This window comes from Hemibagrus wyckioides, linkage group LG26 (genome assembly GCF_019097595.1).
Source record: "Hemibagrus wyckioides isolate EC202008001 linkage group LG26, SWU_Hwy_1.0, whole genome shotgun sequence".
Lineage (NCBI taxonomy): Eukaryota > Metazoa > Chordata > Actinopteri > Siluriformes > Bagridae > Hemibagrus > Hemibagrus wyckioides.
The window spans coordinates 7,841,417-7,847,932 of NC_080735.1; the positions used below are offsets into that span (position 1 = coordinate 7,841,417).

General features: G+C 42.8%; 1 protein-coding gene across 1 annotated transcript in view; it reads right to left on the reverse strand.

Moving 5' to 3' along the window:
- tfdp1b (transcription factor Dp-1, b) overlaps positions 1 to 4,043 on the reverse strand; it is a 17,211-nt gene extending 13,168 nt beyond the window's left edge. Inside the window, exon 1 of the mRNA XM_058380571.1 lies at positions 3,806 to 4,043. The gene's annotated coding sequence lies outside the window, so the exon portion shown is untranslated. The remainder of the gene's footprint in view (positions 1 to 3,805) is intronic.
- Positions 4,044 to 6,516: the final 2,473 nt, after the last annotated feature.

Sequence of the window (6,516 nt, forward strand, 5' to 3'; positions counted from 1 at the left end):
CACACACACAGACAGGCAGAGACACACACACACACACACAGACAGGCAGAGACACACACACACACACAGACAGGCAGAGACACACACACACACACACAGAGACAGACAGGCAGAGACACACACACACACAGACAGGCAGAGACACACACACACACAGACAGGCAGAGACACACACACACACACAGACAGGCAGAGACACACACACACACACAGACAGGCAGAGACACACACACACACACAGACAGGCAGAGACACACACACACACACAGACAGGCAGAGACACACACACACAGACAGGCAGAGACACACACACAGACAGGCAGAGACACACACACAGACAGGCAGAGACACACACACACAGACAGGCAGAGACACACACACAGACAGGCAGAGACACACACACACAGACAGGCAGAGACACACACACACAGACAGGCAGAGACACACACACACACACACACACACACAGACAGGCAGAGACACACACACACACACACAGACAGGCAGAGACACACACACACACACACACACAGACAGGCAGAGACACACACACACACACACACACACAGACAGGCAGAGACACACACACACACACAGACAGGCAGAGACACACACACACACACACAGACAGGCAGAGACACACACACACACACAGACAGGCAGAGACACACACACACACACACACAGACAGGCAGAGACACACACACACACACACAGACAGGCAGAGACACACACACACACACACAGACAGGCAGAGACACACACACACACACACACAGACAGGCAGAGACACACACACACACACAGACAGGCAGAGACACACACACACACACACAGACAGGCAGAGACACACACACACACACACAGACAGGCAGAGACACACACACACACACACAGACAGGCAGAGACACACACACACAGACAGGCAGAGACACACACACACACACACACAGGCAGAGACACACACACACACAGACAGTGAGAGAGACACACACACACACACAGACAGTGAGAGAGACACACACACACACACAGACAGTGAGAGAGACACACACACACACAGACAGTGAGAGAGACACACACACACACAGACAGTGAGAGAGACACACACACACACAGACAGTGAGAGAGACACACACACACAGACAGTGAGAGAGACACACACACACAGACAGTGAGAGAGACACACACACACAGACAGTGAGAGAGACACACACACACAGACAGTGAGAGAGACACACACACACACAGACAGTGAGAGAGACACACACACACACAGACAGTGAGAGAGACACACACACACAGACAGTGAGAGAGACACACACACACACACACAGACAGTGAGAGAGACACACACACACACAGACAGTGAGAGAGACACACACAGACAGTGAGAGAGACACACACACACACAGACAGTGAGAGAGACACACACACAGACAGTGAGAGAGACACACACACACACAGACAGTGAGAGAGACACACACACACACACACAGACAGTGAGAGAGACACACACACACACAGACAGTGAGAGAGACACACACACACACACAGACAGTGAGAGAGACACACACACACACAGACAGTGAGAGACACACACACACAGACAGTGAGAGAGACACACACACACAGACAGTGAGAGAGACACACACACACAGACAGTGAGAGAGACACACACACACAGACACAGAGAGAGAGAGACATCAACTGTGAAACATCTTATATTTCCTGTTAGTTTTTAAAAAAAGCAAAACAACAAAAAAAAACCCACATTAGTGCTCCATTAGAGGTGATAAGACTTTTTCTAACACACTACACACTAGTGCACAGAGTGTAGGAGGTCATTTGGGACACAGCTCATGTCTTCCTGGGAGCTCCCTTTGTACACAGGTGCACTGAAGCTACACAACTGTGTGTTTCAGACTTCAACACAGAGGAAGCACATGTGGCTGGCTGTAGTGATGGACATGTGTCCACAAACTTCTGGCCATATAGCGGATCACTCGACTACTCTGTTTAACCCCTAGTTAACCCATGAACATGTTCACCGATGTGTCTATGTAATAATATAACAGCTACACAACGCTGTGTTACATATCAGTGATATCACAGGTATCAGTATATTTATTACTCTCTCTCGAAACAGCTCATGAAAAAGTTCAAATATAATTTTGTACTGAATTAAACAAATGTGCCACTGTTGTGTATTTTACTGTCATTTATTTATGCGTTTTGTTCTGTGACAATATATAGAGTCTGAGTATCATTAAATACACTATATTGACCAAAGTTTTGGGACACCCCTCCAAATCATTAAATTCAGGGGTTGGTCTCAGCCTCTTAGTTCCAGTAAAAAGAACTGTTAATGCTTCAGCATATCAAAACATTATGGACAATTTCATGCTCCCAACTTTGTGGGAACAGTTTGGGGATGACCTCTTCCTGTTCCAGCATGACTGCACACCAGTGACCAAAGCAAGGTCCATAAAGACATGGATGAGTGACTTTGGTGTGGAGGAACTTCACAGAGTCCTGACCTCAACCTGATAGAACACCTTTGGGATGAATTAGAGCAGAGACTGTGAGCCAGACCTTCTCATCCAACATCAGTGCCTGACCTCACAAATGCACTTCTAGAGGAATGGTCAAAAATTCCCATAAACACACTCCTAAACCTGGTAAAGCCGTCATAGCTGCAAAGGGCGGGCCAACTCCATATTACAGTCATTTGCATATAAGTCAGACGTCCCAGTTTTGGCCTGACTCGCAGTCTCCGCTCTAATTCATCCCAGAGGTGTTCTATCAGGTTGAGGTCAGGTCAGTCAAGTTCCTCCACATCAGATTCACACATCCATATCTTTATGGACCTTGCTTTGTGTACTGGTGTGCAGTCATGTTGGAACAGGAAGGGGTCATCTCCAAATTGACCAATGTCTGACCAATGAAAATGTCTTGGTATGTTGAAGCATTAAGAGTTCATTTCACTAACGAACTAAGGGGCAGAGACCAACCCCTGAATTCAATGATTTGGAGAAGTGTTCCAAAACCTTTGGCAAATATAGTGTATATATCCAGATCACCCAAAGCTGCACGGATCAAGCCCTCGAGCTCACTCGTGTTGTGTTCAAGTCACCTCTAAATTGCTGTGACATCTTGTTGTACAATAGAACTGGGAATAAATCTGACTTAAAGAGCAGAAATAATATTATGTAGATGTGAGGAGGAAGTATTTCGAGGCGTTTTAAGTATTTGATTTAAAAAAAAAAAAATCATATACATACAATGTAGAGCAAATTTCCTCATCTGGGTATTTATTTTGTTTATTTCTACTAAACTAACTACATCCTTGAGTCACTATCAATATTATTTTTTATTGAATGTTATTGACTAGGTTGACATCTATATGTAAAGAAACTTTTTGAGTCCGGGTGTAAAAGGACCCCGATATTTTGCTAATATGAGAAAGTCAACACACAAGAAAGCGCTTGCTTTTTAAAACAGATATGAACTACAATTCAGTAAAGTTGCTGTGAAGGAACGCTTCATTAATGCGGCAGAAAACAACCCAGTTTCACTTTAATGAAATCTAAATAAAACACTTTACAGAGAGTGAAGTCTTTAGCGATTCCACCTTTAAAACTAAGTCTTAATAAGCTGTGCTTAGCTAACTCAAAGGCCTGAGTTATGCTAAGTGGAGCTAGCAAGCTACCTTACTAGCTGGCTAACTATGATTAACGTTAGCTAGGTTAGTCCTGATAGCTGCTGCTGTGATGTACACAGGTCCGGGTGTTGTGTCTCTTACCTCAGCTATGTTTCCACACTTCGGGTCGTCATTATAAGTTTTGGCTTGATTTACTACTTTACAGTTCGTGAACAGCGGCCTCAGATGAAGTTTGGTGCAGGCTGTGGGTGTGGGTGAGGGTGAGGGTGAGGGTGGTGGTGTGAGACAGGCTAGCTAGCTCGCTATGGAGGTTAGCTAGCGGAGCCACTACAAGCCCAGCTATATTGTTGAGTTAGCCATCAAACTAATCTTGGCGGTGTCCTACAGTGCTATGTCGGGATTGGACACGCACGCTGTGACGTATCATGGCGTCCATCTCGCAGCCCCGCCCACAGGTCGTTTTCAGTTTTTGGCGCGCCGCTGAGGCTGATGAAGCGCGCGCACGCACGCACGGACACACACACACACACACACACACACACAGTTCTGTCTTTTTCTATCATTTTTATAACAGTAGCTGTGACAGTAGCGTCGTCTGTAATTCAGTTGCGTTTCTATAGCAACAACCACTCCTTCTACAGTATGTTATCGCTTCAGTGGTAACAGCTAGAGACTCCTTTTAATACTGTGTTGTCGTTTCTATAGCAACAGCCAGAGACTCCTTCTTATACTGTATGTTAACATTTCTATAGTTTATTTATTTATTTATTTTATTTATTGTATAGTGCTTTTTACAGTGGATATTGTCTCAAAGCAGCTTTACAGAAGTAGAGAATATATAGAGAATTTATAATATATATATATATATACTGTATATATTTTAAGCCTGAGGCAACAGTGGCAAGGCAAAAACTCTGAGATGATATGAGGAAGAAACCTTGAAAGGAACCAGGCTCAGAAAGGAACCTCATCCTCATTTGGGTGACACTGGACAGTAAATAATGTAACTGTAACTAAATAATGTCCTTTCTACAATAGCAACCAAGGGCTCATGAGGAACTAACAGGTCAGTGTAGTTTCTGAGTTCATTATAAGCACTAATTCCTATAATGAAAAATATAAAATAGTCACAACCAGAGACTAATTCTAATACTGTATGTTAAAGAGGGATTAGTGGCAGGGCCAGGTCTGTGTCTTAGAAGTCACAGAATTGAATCTACAATAAATTAGTAAATGTTATTGTGTGAGTGTCTGCATTTCTAACCAATGAGCAGTCAGTAAGGTCCTATCTGGCATTAAATACAAGTGAATACAAAAAAAAACTGGATAAATATAGTGTGTGTCAAATGAAAACTCAAGGAGAGAATCCAAAGCATGCCCATCTTCCCTAATGGGCTTAAAGTAAAAACAAACACAGAACTAAAATGGGACAGAGAAGTCTCAGAAAGCTGTGACTACTGACCACTGAGTCAGAGATGAAGCAAGAATACAATCACTTGGCCCACTACACACACACACACACATACACACACACATATCCTGGTCAGGGTCCTGGTGGATCTAGAGCTTATACAGATCAGTACATCAATTTATTGATCTGTTTTGTAGTGTTGTTCAAATGCTTAGTATAGTGTCTCCATGCTTGTGCTTGGTGTCCACAATTACCTGGGTTCTGTATATACTCACTTTTTACCACCATTTTCATGTCAAACCAATTTCTGAAACTTTCTTGAAGCACCTTTCAGATTTTAGTAAATCACCCAGTGTTCTGGGGGTCAGAGTCTATCAACATGACTCCAATAGTTTTGCAAAAACATTCTAGATCCTGTACATTGTAAGAGTGTCTCCTGTCCTAAGCCTGTTGCAGTTCACCTCACAGATCTTTAGCTGGATTCAGATCTGGAAAGGTTTGGTGTAGTGCAGGTGTAGTTTCATTTCCAACCACGTAGAAGCCATACCTGATTCTAGTGAATGCTAAGATCAGCTCAAACAGGTGAAATCAATTGTGACTGAAGAAAAGCAGCCTTTGAAAATGATGTTGCCATCACCATGCTGCACTGTGGGGATGGTGGTATATGCTTTTTTTTTTGCACCAAACATACCTCCATTTGGGATTGGGTCTCATCAGACCATTCCCCATGTTATCACATGGTTTGGGGGGATTTAGTTAAGATTAGATGTTTGTTTTTTGTGAGAAAGGCTTTCTTTCTAGCCACACTGCTCTATATCTCAGACATGTGAAGAATGAGAGATAATCAGTACTGGTCAGATTTTTCTTTCAGCTCCTTTAATGTTGCTGTAGGTCTCATGGCAGCCTAAGTTTTTGTCTTGACCAAGGGGAGGAAGATCCTGTTCCTGGTGACGTCTCTGTGGTGCTTCGTTTTTTTCTCCATTTGTTGATGATGATGATGGTACGTTCTAATGTTTTGGAAATTCTTTTATCGGAGATACGGAAATGCCATGCACACTTCTCTTCTGAGATCTTTCCAGACCACGGCTTCAGCAGTCAGATGAAACCAAGATGATGTGAAGAAACAGATAATCTTTATTTTGGGTTTGATCAGAATTATCACTTTTGAACATGAGATTAAATGTGAGTGGTTCATTCTGAACACAGCCACATCCTTAATTCTAAAAGATTTTGCAAACTTATGCAAGCAGGTTATTGTAACTTTGTTTATTTTGTACATATTTTATCAAATATCATTTTTTTCCCCTTTGTTTAAATTTTTTAACATCACAAAAACCTTTTATTTTAACAGGGGTGTGTAAACTTTCTTATATCCACTGTAGATATAGATATTTGGCAGCAAAAAACAAAACAAAACAAAAAAACAGGAGTGCAGAAGTCA